The sequence below is a fragment of the Mesoplodon densirostris genome, chromosome 7 (assembly GCF_025265405.1).
Source record: "Mesoplodon densirostris isolate mMesDen1 chromosome 7, mMesDen1 primary haplotype, whole genome shotgun sequence".
Classification (NCBI taxonomy): Eukaryota; Metazoa; Chordata; class Mammalia; order Artiodactyla; family Ziphiidae; genus Mesoplodon; species Mesoplodon densirostris.
Genome location: NC_082667.1, coordinates 58,581,389 through 58,595,356, shown reverse-complemented (window position 1 = coordinate 58,595,356; position 13,968 = coordinate 58,581,389). Strand labels below are relative to the sequence as shown.

The 13,968-nt window shown below is 38.4% G+C and overlaps 1 pseudogene; it reads left to right on the top strand.

Annotated features, from left to right (window-relative positions):
• The window catches only part of LOC132493423 (anaphase-promoting complex subunit 13-like), a 69,399-nt pseudogene that overhangs the window by 4,249 nt on the left and 51,182 nt on the right, over positions 1-13,968 (top strand).

The following is a 13,968-nucleotide window of genomic DNA, read 5'->3' as shown; positions in this document are numbered from 1 at the left end:
TAATTCACATACCAAACAATTCACCCATTTAATGTATACAATTTACTGTTTTTTTCTTATGTTCACAGATATGTACAAACATCACCACAGTCAATTTTAGAACATTTTCATCACCTCAAAAAGAAATCTTACGCCCTTTAGCTATCAGACCCCTGTCGTCCTATCTCCCACTCCCAGGCCTAAGCAATCACTAATCTACTTTCTATATCTATAGATTTCCCTGTTCTGAACATTTCATATAAATAGAATCAAATAATATGGGGTCTTTTGTGACTAACTTCTTTCACTTATCATAGTGTTTTCAAAGTTCATTCATGTTGTAGAAGTATCAGTCTTTCATTCCTTTCTATAGTTGAATAATATTCCAATATGTAGATTTACAACATTTTGTTGATCTGTTTGTCCATTGGTGGACATTTGGGTTGTTTCTGCCTTTGGCTATTATGAATAATGCTGCTATAAACATTCACGTACAGTTTTGTGTAGAATATGTTTTCGTTTCCCTTACGTATATACCTAAGAGTGGATTTCTTGGATCATGTGGTAACTTCTATGTTTAATCATTTGAGAAACAGCCAGACTATTTTCCACAACAGCTGCACCATTTACATTCACACCAGCAGTGTATCCGGGTTCCAATTTCTCCACAGATTTTCCAACACTTGTTATTATCTCACTGTTTGATTCTAGCCATTTTAGTGAGTGTGAAGTGGTATCTCATTGTGGTTTTGATTTGCATTTCCCTAAAGACTAATAATGTTGAGAATCTTTTCATGTACTTATTGGTCATTTGTATATCTTCTTGGGAGAAATGTCTATTCAGATCCTTTGCCCATTAAAAAATGTTTTTAAGTTATTGAGTTGTAAGATTTCTTTATATTTCTGGACATAAGCCCTGAAACAATTCAGATATATGATTTACAAATATACCCCTTCATTCTGTGGGTTGTGTTTTCATATTCTTTTTTTTTTTTTTTAAGTATCTCTATTTCTCTGTGTTTTTTTTTTTTTTTTTTTTGGCCATGTGGGTTGTGGCATCTTAGTTCCCTGACAGGGATTGAACCTGGGCCTTCAGCAGTGAGAGTGCTGAGTCCTAACCACTGAACTGCCAGGGAATTCCCCATATTCTTTTCAGTGTCTTTTGAAGAACAAACGTTTTTTGTTTTGAGGAAGTCTGGTTTATTTTTGTTGTTGTTGCTCATAATTTTGGTGTCATATCTAAGAATCCTTTGCCAAATCTTAGGTTATAGAGATTTTCCCTTTATTTTCTTCTAAGAGTTTTTATAGTTCTAGCTCTTACATTTAGGTCCTTGATACCTTTCGAGTTAATTTTTATATATGGTGTTAGGAAGGGATCTAACCTCATTCTACTGCATATGGCTATTCAATTGTCCCAGGACCATTTGTTCTATTCTTTCCTTATTGGATGGTTTTGGCATTCTTGTTGAAAATTAGTTGACTATAGACATATGGGTTTATTTCTGGACTCTCAATTCTAGTCCATTGATCTATGTCTATCCTTGTGCTAGTACCACATTGTCTAGATTACTATTACTTTTTTTTGCCACAAAATGTGGCATGTGGGACCTTAGTTCCCCGACCAGGGATCGAACCCGCACCCCCTGCATTGGAAGCTCGGAGTCTTAATCACTGGACCACCAGGGAAGTCCCTAGATTACTGTTACTTTGTATTAAGATTTGAAATCAGGAGGGATAAATTAGGATGTTGGGATTAACACATACACACTACTATATATAAAATAGATAGTCAACAAGGACCTACTGTATAGCACAGGGAACTTTACTCAATATTCTGTAATAACTTACATGGGAAAAGAATCTGAAAAAGAATAGATACATGTATATGTATAGCTGAATCAATTTGCTGTACACCTGAAACTAACACAACATTGTAAATCAACTATGCTCCAATATTAAACAAGAAAAAAGATTTGAAATCAGGAAGTATGACTCCCACTTTGTTCTTCTTTCTCAAGACTGTTTTGACTATTCTAGGTCCCTTACAATTCCATATAAATTTTACAAGGATTTTGTCAATTTCTACAAAGAAGCCAGCTGGAATTGGGATTGGGATTGCATTGAATCTGTAGATCAGACTGGGGAGTATCCTTGTCTTAACAAGGTTAAGTCTTCTGATCCATGAACATGTGGTATTTTTCCAATTATAGATCTTCTCTAATATCTTTCAACAGTGTTTTGTGGCTTTCAGAGTATAATTTTTGTACTTCTTTCATTAAATTTATTCCTAAATACTTTACTCTTTTGGATGCAATTGTAAATGGAATTGTTTTCTTAATTTCATTTCTTAGTAGTTCATGCAAGTGTATAGAAATACAATTGGTTTTTGTATATTTATTGTATCTTGAAAACTTGCTGAACTTTTTATTAGTTCTAATCATTTTTTAGTGAATTTCCTAGGATTTTCCATATACACTAGCATGTCATCTGTGAATAGATAATTTTACTTCTTCCTTTCCAATCTGAATGACTTTTATTTCTTTTTCTTGCCTTTTTGCCCTGGCTAGAACCTCCAGTACAAGGCTGAATAGAAGTGGCAAGAGCAGACATCCTTGTCTCATTCCTGACCTTAGGCGGAAAACATTCAGCCTTTCATCAGTAAGTATAATGTTAACTCTGGAGTTTTGTTGTGTGGATATTCTTTATCGTACTGGTGAAGTTCCCTTCTGTTTCTAGTTTGTTGAGTGTTTTTATCATGAAAGAGTGTTGGATTTTGTCAAATACTCTTCTGTATCTATTGAGATGTTCATGTAAGTTTTGGTTTTTTATTATATTGATATGAAGTATTACATTAATTGATTTTGGGAAGTTGGACCAAACTTGCATCCTGCTTGGTCATGGTATATCATTGTTTTTATATGTTGCTGCATTTGGTTTGCTAGTATTTGTTGAGGATTAATTTGACCATATTCATAACAGATATTGGTCTATAGTTTCCTTATGATGTGTCTTTCTGGTTTTGGTATCAGAGTAATACTGGCGTAGTAAAGTGAGATGAGAAGTGTTCTGTCCTCTTCTAATTTTTGGAAGAGTTTGTGAAGAATTGGTATTAATTCCTCTTTAAACTTTTAGTAGAATTCAGTGGTGAAGCCATCTGGGTCTGGAGTTTGTGGGTAGTTTTCTAATTATTGACTCAATCTCTCCACTTGTTATAGGTCTATTCATTTATCTATTTCTTCTTGAGTCTATTTCAGTAGTTTGTGTCATTGTAAGAATTTGTCCATTTTATCAAGGTTATCTAATTTGTAGGCATAAAATTGTTTATAGTACTCCTTTATAATCCTGTTTTTTATTTTCTGTAAGGTCAGTGATAATGTCCTTTCTTTCATTTCTGATTCTAGTACTTAAAGTCTGTTTCCCTGCCACCCCCCAGCCCCCCAGCCCCCCACCCCCCCGCCCCATCCGTCTAATTAAAGGTTTGTCAATTTTGTTGCTGTTTTCAAAGGACTAACTTTTGGTTTCGTTGATTTTCTCTATTGCTTTTCTATTCATTATTTCATTAATTTCCACTCTAATCTTTATTATTTTTCTTTTTCTAATTTCCTAATTTTCTTTTCATCAGAATGCAGTCTTCTAAACTGGGTGGGCCTTGGGTTTTGTGTATGTGAATGTATTCCAATAAAACTTTATCTACAAAAACAGGTGGCAGACCAGATTTGGCCTCTGAGCCACCGTTTGCCCATTCCTGATCCAGAGTAATGGATCCCAACCCTGGATGCATAGCATTTTAAGGAACCAACTCCTGGGTCTTACTCCCTAAGATTCTAATTCAACTGATCTGGGTTGGAGCATGGTAATTAGTGGTTTTTTGCTTGCTTGTTTTTTGCTTTAAGCTCTCCCAGGTGTTTCAAATGTGTAGTCAAGGCCAAGAGCCATCTTTTCAGAGCAGAGATTTGACCTTTGGGATGTGTGTGTGTGTGTGTGTGTGTGTGTGTGTGTGTGTGTGTGTGTGTGTGTGTGTGTGTGTGTTTGTGTTTGGCTTGAAACAACAGAAATTTATTATCTTAGAGTTTGAAAGCCAGAAGTCCGAATTGAAGTGTCAGTAAGGCGATGCTCTCTCTGAAGGCTCTAGGGGAGAATGCTTCCTTGCCACTTTCAGCTTCTGGTGGCTCTAAGTGTTCCTTAGCTTATGGCTACATTACTCCAACCTCTGCACCTGTCTTCACATGGCCTTCTCCTCCTCCAGCTCAGGAACAGCCAAATGGAAGAGATACATAGGCCAAAGTATGGGGAGAGGGGGTGGCGTGGAGCTTCCATTCCCTCCCAGGGTGTGCCACCATCACCATCCTAGTACCTGGATGTGTTCACCAACACCTTTGGGGTTTTAATTTCAGTTACTGTATTTTTTATTTCTAGAATTCTTTTAGATTCTTTTGCAACTTTATTATAGCACTTTTTATGGTTTCTGTTCTCTGTAGAGATCTTCAAACTTGTCTTTTCCTTATCTATAATCAGCATAGTTGTTCAATACCTGAAATCTTTGTGGATCTGTTTCTCTTGTCTATTGTTTTTGCTAGTTCTTGCTCATAGACTCTAGTTTCTTTGTGATCCTTGTGTTTGTGTTGGACATTATATTTGACCAATTATTTGTGAGAATAAATTTAGACTTGCAAGGAAAGGGGATATGACATCTAGAAAGGATTTGCATTTGCTTCTGCTAAGTTCCTTGGAGTTCAGCTACTTTAAGGCTTATAATTCTCTGGTGCTCTTATGACCCTACATAAGGTGTAATTCTGTATAAGATATTTCTCTCCTAGTTTATCCTCACTCTGGGTGTAAAGTTCCAACATATTGTGAGAAGTTTCTTTTATGAGACTCTCAATCTTTTGCAGACCCTGGGCTTTACTTTCTGCCTTTCTTGCCCGAAAGGGTTTTTAATTTAAGGTACAAAATTTTAAGGATTGACAAATGCTTTCAGGGAAAAAACCACATTTCCAGTTACCTCCCTGGGATGACCTTTTCCCTTCACTTTTGGCCTAGTAATTTCTTGTTGGCTTGTCACGTTTCTTCCGTGATTTAAAAGAAGGTGAAAAACTATTAATTGAGCTTTGTTATTTAGTTATAGCAGGAAGATTAATTTAAAAAAAAACCCTAGTCTGCCATTTTAAGAAATATTATATTACTTTGATAATCATCTTTTGGCTGTAAAATATTACATCAAGTTGATCTACCATGTTATTTTTTAAATGAATCTCATTTTGTATGACTTTTAGCTTATCTCCATTTTTCTTTAATAAATAACAATAACAATGAACATTTTTGTGCATAAAGCTGTTTTTGCCTTCTGCGTTATTCCATACATCTAACTTCTTGGGAGTACAATTACTGGGCAATATACTATAAATGTTTAGGACATTTGATTTCCAAAGGGTTGATCTAATTTTTTATGAATTGAATTGCATGATCTTAATCTATTTAATTCTGTCATGGTGATATTAATATCTTTTAAAACCAAGTCAGATAAACAAGTCCTGGCCACCTGTGTAAATAGTTCTCAGGCAAAAGATGACCTTTATGAGTTTTCTTTTAAAATATTAACTTTTTTTTTACAAAAATTATTGAAGTTCAACTTAATGCAGCAAATACTTGCATGTCTGTAGTGTGTGGGAACCCTTCTAGGTGGTGCAGATTCAGTGGTAAACCAGACAGATCCTTGTCCATGCCCTTATGAAATCTAAGGTGGGGAGCACAGACAAATAACACATCATTGAAATGCACTGTGGTAAGTGCTTTGATGACTGTAGTTCAGAATACTGAGGGAGTGTAGAAGAGAGGCACTTAACCCAGACTGGAAAGGCCATGGAAGGTATCCTAGGGGAAGGAATAGCTATGCATAGTAAGTCTTGAAATCAGGTAGCCTAAATTCTCCAACTTTGTCCTTATTTTTCAATGTTCATTGAATTTTCCTTTGCATTTCCATGTAAATTTTAGAATAAGCTTGTGACTTTCTACCAAGAAAAAAAAAAGCCTACTGAGATTGGAATTGGAATTGTGTTAAATCTCTACATCGATTTGGGGATAACTGACATTTTAACAATATTGAGTTTTCCAATCCATGAAAATGGTGTATCTCTTTATTTTTAAGGGTTTCTTTAATTTCTCTCAGCAATGTTATATAGTTTTCAGTGTAGAGGTCTTATAAATCTTAAATATATTCCTAAATATTTTATTTTTTAAGCAAGTGTAAATGGTTTCATTTTATAGCATAGCTTGGAACTGAAGAATAAATAGGAATTAGGGAAAGGGGATATGACATTTTAGGCAAAGTTAACAAAGTAAGAAGAATATTTGGATGTTGAAAGCTCAAAATGACAAATATCAAGCCTCTTTTATCATACCGACATGGAAGAAATATCTCTGAAGTAAGTAACAAGCACAACAAAGAAGACATAGTCTTTTTGAATTCCAGGGTCTGTAGCTATATACCTAATAATAATATCTAATAATGTTTATTAGGTGGAAATTATTATCTAACAATAGAAAAATAATATCTAATAAGCTGAGGAGTTAGTTTAAACTCTTTTGGAGAAGGAATAATTTGGAGAACTTATACTTTCTGCTTTCAAGACTTACTATAAAGCTATAGCAACCAAAAGAGTGTGTGGTACCAGCATTCTGAGGGACAAATAGATCAATGGAACTGACACAAGAGACCAGAAACAGACTCAGAGTCACTTGATTTTCAACAAAAGCACCAAAACAAGCAAATGAGGAAAAAAAGTTTCTTCAAAATATTATGTTGAAACAACTAAATATCCATCTGGAAAAAAAAAAAGTCAACCTTGACACCTATCTCACACCAAATTAATTTTAGATAGATTATAGACCTAAACAAAAAGCTAAAGCTATAAAGCTTCTAGAAGAAAACAAAGTAGAATATCTTTGCAACTTGGGAATAGGAAAAGGTTTCTTAGGATAGAGAAAGCATTAATCAGAAAAAGATAAAATTGATAAATTAGTTGTCATCAAAATGAAAACATCTGCTTATCAAAAGACAGCCTTAAGAAAATAATTAGGTAGGCTACAGACTGGGAGAAAATGTTCTCAAAATATGTATCTGATAGGGCTTCCCTGGTGGCGCAGTGGTTGAGAGTCCGCCTGCTGATGCAGGGGACACGGGTTCGTGCCCTGGTCTGGGAAGATCCCACATGCTGCAGAGCGGCTGGGCCCGTGAGCCATGGCTGCTGGGCCTGCACGTCCGGAGCCTGTGCTCCGCAACGGGAGAGGCCACAGCACTAAGAGGCCCGTGTACCTCAAAAAAAAAAAAAAAAAAAAAGTATCTGATAAAGAACTGATATCGAGACTATATAGAGAACTCTTATAATAGAATAATAAAAAGAGGGGGAAAAACCATGTCTTTTGATTACAGTGGACAAAAACAACCTTAATATAGTTTAAGTAGAAAACAATTTTTGCACAACAGTGTGAAAGTATATAACGCCACTGAACTGTATACCTAAATATGGTTAAAATAGTAAATTTTATGTTATTTATATTTTACCACAATGAAAAAAAAATGGAACTTATCGGCTTATGTACCTGAGAAAGGCAGGAGTGGAGCTAGTTTCAAGCACTCCTGGATCCTGACACGAAGACTCTGTCTCCATTTTTCAGCTTTACCCTCTGCCCCCTGACCCGTACCCCAGGCTCTCCTACTTAACGCTTCAGAAGAAGACAGTTATGGCTACACACAGCTTCTGGCAAATGTCATCCCAGCTAGCAACCCCAAAAGGAAAGAGAGGATTTATCTCTCTGCTTCAGTAGATATAAGTTTCAGGAAATAATTGGCCCAGCTTGTGTTCTGTGCCCACCACCCCTATGGCCATAGGGTAATATGATTGATCATTCCAGAAGAATCACATCAAATGGATAATGAAGGAGGAGCAGTTCCTCGAAGGAAGGTCAGGGTTCTGTTACTGGAAGAAGGGGAAAGGGGAACCTAAACAGAACAACAACAAAAAAGCCTTCAGGGCTTCCCTGGTGGTGCAGTGGTTGAGAATCTGCCTGCTAATGCAGGGGACACGGCTTCGAGCCCTGGTCTGGGAAGATCCCACATGCTGCAGAGCAACTAGGCCCGTGAGCCACAACTACTGAGCCTGCGCGTCTGGAGCCTGTGCTCCACAATAAGAGAGGCCGCGACAGTGAGAGGCCCATGCACCGCGATGAAGAGTGGCCCCCGCTTGCCACAACTAGAGAAAGCCCTCGCACAGAAACGAAGACCCAACACAGCAAAAATAAATTAATTAATTAATAAACTCCTACCCCTAACATCTTCAAAAAAAAAAAAAAAGCCTTCAAATTGATTCACTTTCTCTTCCTTTTTTTATTATTTATTTATTTATTTATTTTTGCGGTTTGCGGTACGCGGGCTTCTCAGTGTTGTGGCCTCTCCCGTTGCAGAGCACTGGCTCCGGATGCACAGGCTCAGTAGCCATGGCTCACGGGCCCAGCCGCTCCGTGGCATGTGGGATACTCCCGGACCGGGGCACGAACCCGTGTCCCCTGCATCGGCAGGCGGCCTCTCAACCACTGCGCCACCAGGGAAGCCCTCTTCCTTTTTTTAAACAAGTTCTTTACCATCTTGTCAGTCACCTTTCTCAGTTCTTTCTGAAATGTCCTAATTTTCATTTATTTATTCAGAAATGTTATATCGTGCACCTCTATTGTGCCATGCACTCTTCTAGGCATTGGAGAGAGAGTGTGGTGAACAAGTTAAAGTCCCTGTACTCCTGTGACATGAATGACTTCCTCTTTTATATGCAAGTATTTGCCAGCTTCACATCGTGGCATACCCAAAGACCAACAGGAAGGAAATTTTTTTTCCTCTTGAAAAAAGAATGTTAACATTTTGAAAGGTCAAAAATAACCTTCCACTTTTAGTGATGTTGTAGTATTCTTTACCTAGAGCCGCTTAATGTGTCATTCTAAGCTTCAAAAATTATGAAGTATCTTATATTTATTTCAGTTCTAAACCTTTATTTCCCCAGTTTGTGTTCATTTCATTTTCTGCATACCCTATAGCTCATTTTGAAATAATATGTTGTTTTCTATTTTATAGAAAGTGTGCTGTGGACGCTATAAAGTGCATGTAGATGATTATAAAATGTATGGTAACTTGTTTTCCTATAAATATATATTTTTGGTGTTCTGTTTATTCAGTGAAAGAACTGGTAGCCAGTAGTCAATTTTCTATACCTAACTTTGTTTCATTTCCTGATGAAATCCAAGATCTACCTTATATTGTGATATGCAGACAGTATGGTATATGTAGACAAAGGGAAATTGAATTAGTTTACTCAGCTCTGGACTCTGGAAGAGAAGCTATGATTTTATGATGATGTGATGTCCTCAGCCTGAAATATCCTAGATATTTCTAGGATTAGAAGAAAATGACACATTCTGGACTCAGAGCAACAGAGGGGAAAAAACCCCACATTGTTTGGTAAACGGAAGACTAAAAGATATTATTTTCTGTGGAGTTCATTGTTTTAAAAAATTCTATATGAGTCACAAGTTGGAACAAGTTATATATCATATATGATATTTAATTTTTCTAACCACTCTTTAGTTAGGAATATCAGTGAGGAGTGAAATGGCAAAAAAAAATGTATCAGTTATGATTGTATTCAGCTACCTGTAATGAAAACCACACTACAGTGGCTTAACCAAAGAGAGGTGTACTTTTTTTTTTTGCGGTACGCGGTCCTCTCACTGTTGTGGCCTCTCCCGTTGCGGAGCACAGGCTCTGGACGTGCAGGCTCAGCGGCCATGGCTCACGGGCCCAGCCACTCTGCAGCATGTGGGATCTTCCCAGGCCGGGGCATGAACCCGTGTCCCCTGAATCGGCAGGCGGACTCTCAACCACTGCGCCACCAGGGAAGCCCGAGAGGTGTACTTTCATTTTCCAAATAACAAGAAGCACCTAGGAAGGAAATCCAAGTGCAGTAAGTCAAAGATATCATCAGTGGCCAGCCTCCTTTTATCTCCTTCTCTGTCATCCATAACATGTGGCTCACGTTTTCATGGTCAAAAGATGACTATTGACTTCCAGTTTCTGGTCTGGCACGTAAGGAGCTTGGAAATCACCACTGTATCCTAACAACAAGCTGAACAAATTGAAAAAAGATCAACAACTCTTCTTGGATCCATCAGAGAAGTGAAATCACAGTGCAAACTGCTGCCTGAAGACACAGGCCTATAAAGAGAATCACAAACTTACTGGAGCAGAAACCCAGAAGCAGAAACCTCAGGAGCCAGTGCAAGGGTTGGAAAACCTAAACTGTAATTGATGAATTGCTGGAGAGAGGCTTACTGTGGACAAGTTTGAGAGTCAAAAACTTCAAGGGGGACCCAGTTATGGGGGGGGGGGGCAGGGTCCTACACTTTGGTCAGTTTTACCTCCAGGCGCTTGACCAGGTTCTCACAGTGAATACTGGAGAAAAAGCCCTTGTGCTTCTGGCAGGGCAAGGGGGAAAGTAGCCATTTTGAATATGCCAGAGCATCTCTTCTTCTTAACAAGGTCTGCCCTCAGGAGAAACTATTTAACCAGAGTCTAATCTGCTGGGCTTTTATCAGAGCCTAACTGACCTGGGGAAAGGGAAATACCCAACTCCAGCCTACTCTAGCCATCCTGTCCCACCTAAGGGTTGGGGGAGGACTAAGAAGTACTTGTCAAGTTCCAACTCCAGAGGCACAGGCACATTAAAAGACTGATACCTAATCTTAGAACTACAGGCACTTCCTCTCCCCCCACACCTTACCACCACAAATGACCTTAGTTTGGTGATGACTTTTTAGATACAACACCAAAGGCACAATCCATGAAAGAAAGAATTGGTAAGCTGGACTTCATTAAAATTAAAAATTTCTACTCTGTGAAAGACACTGTTAAGAGAATAAAAAGACAACACACAGACTGGGAGAAAATATTTGCAAAAGACATACTGATAAAGGACTGCTATCCAAAATATACAACACATTCTTAAAACTCAACAATAAGAAAATGAACAACCTGTTTTAAAAAATGGACCAAAGACCTTAAAAGACACCTCACCAAAGAAGATACACAAGCATATGAAAAGGTGCTCCACATAATATGTCATCATGAAAATGCAAATTAAAATACAATGAGATACCACTACATACATAGTAGAGTGGCCAAAATTCAGAACACTGACAATACCAAATTCTGACAAGGATGTGGAGCAACAGGAACTCTCATTCATTGCTGGTAGGAATGCAAAATAGTACAGCTGCTTTGGAAGATAGTTTGGCAGTTTCTATTTTTTTATTAATTAATTCATTAATTAATTTTTGGCTGTGTTGGGTCTTCGTTGCTGCGTGCGGGCTTTCTCTAGTTGTGGTGAGCGTGGGCTACTCTTCATTGCGGTGCATGGGCTTCTCATTGCAGTGGCTTCTCTTGTGGAGCACAGGCTCTAGGCATGCAGGCTTCAGTAGTTGTGGCTCGCGGCCTCTAGAGCTCAGGCTCAGTAGTTGTGGCGCACGGGCTTAGTTGCTCCGCGGCACGTGGGATCTTCCCGGGTCCAGGGCTCGAACCTGTGTCCCTTGTATTGGTAGGCAGATTTGTAACCACTGTGCCACCAGGGAAGCCCCTAGTTTGGCATTTTCTTATGAAACTAAACATATGCTTACTATCAAATCCAGCAATCATGCTCCTTGGTATTTACCCAAAGGAGGTGAAAACTAATGCCCACACAAAAACCTGCACATGGATGTTTATAGCAGCTTTATTAATAATTGCCAAACCTTGGAAGCAACCAAGATGTCCTTCAGGAGGTGAATGGATAAAAACACTGTGGTACATCCAGACCGTGTAGTACAGTTGTCCCATGATATCCACAGGGGATTGGTTCCAGGACTTGCCCCAGTTACTAAAATCCACAGATGCTTGAGCCCCATAGTTGGCCCTGTGTATCTGTGGTTCCACATCCCAGATTTAACCATGGATCATATAGTACTGTGTGTATTTTCTGGAAAAAGAATCCATGTACAAATGTACCCTCACAATTCAGATCTGTGTTGTCCAAGGGTCAACTCTATTATTCACTGCTAAAAAATGAGCTATCAAGCCATGAAAAAACATGGCAGAAACTTAAGTGCATATTACTAAATTAAAGCCAGTCTGAAAAGAAGCCAGTCTGAAAAGCCAGTATGATTCCAACTGTATGACATTCTGGAAAAGGCAAAACTATGGAGACAGTAAAAAGACTATTGTTTGCTAGGAGTTAGTGGGGAGAGAAGAATGAGAGCACAAAGGGTTTATAGTGCAGTGAAGCTATTGCATACAATACTGTAACCATGGATACATGTCATTATACGTTTGTCCAAACTCATAGAACGTACAACACCAAGAGTGAAAGGTAATGTAAACTATGGACTTTGGGTGATTAAGTTAATCAATTGTAACAAATTACTACTCTGGTGGGGGATGTTGATAGTAAGAGAGGCCGGCTATGCATGTGTGGAGGCAGGGGTATTTGGGGAATCTCCGTAACTTCCACTGAATTTTACTGTGAACCTAAAATTGCTCTTAAAAAAAAAAAGACTATTTTAAAAAGATCACTAAACCACCTTATCATTGTATCTGAATTCTAGGTAAGAAGAAGGGTGAAAGGTGAAGGGCTAAAGGTATTTGTCAGAGAAGTTTGCCCACCCATCTTTTTTTTTTTTTTTTTTTTTTTTTTTTTGCGGTATGCGGGCCTCTCACTGTTGTGGCCTCCCCCGTTGCGGAGCACAGGCTCCGGACGCGCAGGCTCCGGATGCGCAGGCCCAGCGGCCATGGCTCACGGGCCCAGCCGCTCCGCGGCATATGGGATCCTCCCAGACCGGGGCACGAACCCGTATCCCCTGCATCGGCAGGCGGACTCTCAACCACTTGCGCCACCAGGGAGGCCCCACCCATCTTTTTTTAATACAGGAAAAGCAATTGCTTTCCCATGAGCTCCTTTCAGTAGACTTTCCCTTACATCTCATTGGCTAGAAGTATGTTATACAGCCACTCCTAGGAAATCAAATTTCTAATGGTAAGGCAAAAGAAAAATGAGATTCAGTAGGTATTTAGCAGTGCTGACACAAGTGACAAATAGAGGAAAGAAGGTATGGCTCAAGATCTGGGTACATCTTAACCTCTTTAGAAACTATAACATGTTTCCTGGAAAGTTAATGAGCATATCAGCATCATTTATACAACATCTAGATCAATGCCTAGCATGGTTCTGTGGCAAACACAGCAGCAGATTTCAGAGTCCAGTAATGGGAGCCCCGTTCAGTTACCTTCCCTATAGTTGGAAGTCTGGAGGTGCATTCTCTAGGCTGCCACAGCATTCAAAACACCACAATTTATGGCATTCTGTGCTATCTTCATTGCTGGCTTTTAATAGCCCATTAGTTAAATGCATATTCTTTGGGGTTCTTTTTGAAGCCCTTTTCTTAATTTTCACATTTTTCCTGGATGATTCTTTTGTGTGTTCCTGTGGCTTCAGTCATGAATTAATTTATCATGTTTCTCAAATCAGTGACAGCAGCCTTTGTCTCTCTTCTGGCCTCCCAACCCCATCAAATACTTCCACTTGGATATCTCACAGACAAGTATTAAGTATTCTGATTCCATTATTTTAATACTATTTTAACACCACTATTTCAGCCATGAGGACATTTTGAGAGTAAAGAATCTCATCAGAATTAGGTCAATATTGATGAATTTTCATTAAGAAACTATTTTATGGGGTAAATTCTACCACACTGGTTTAATGCCATGATAAATTTTATACTTTATACTATTTCTTCCCAGTTTGCCTCTCTTATTTTTATTTTTCCTAAAATTGTTTTTAAATAAATTCTTCTTCCTTTACATTTTACAACAAAGATTTGATTCATTGATCAGTTTTCATCCATATCAAATGTTTCTAT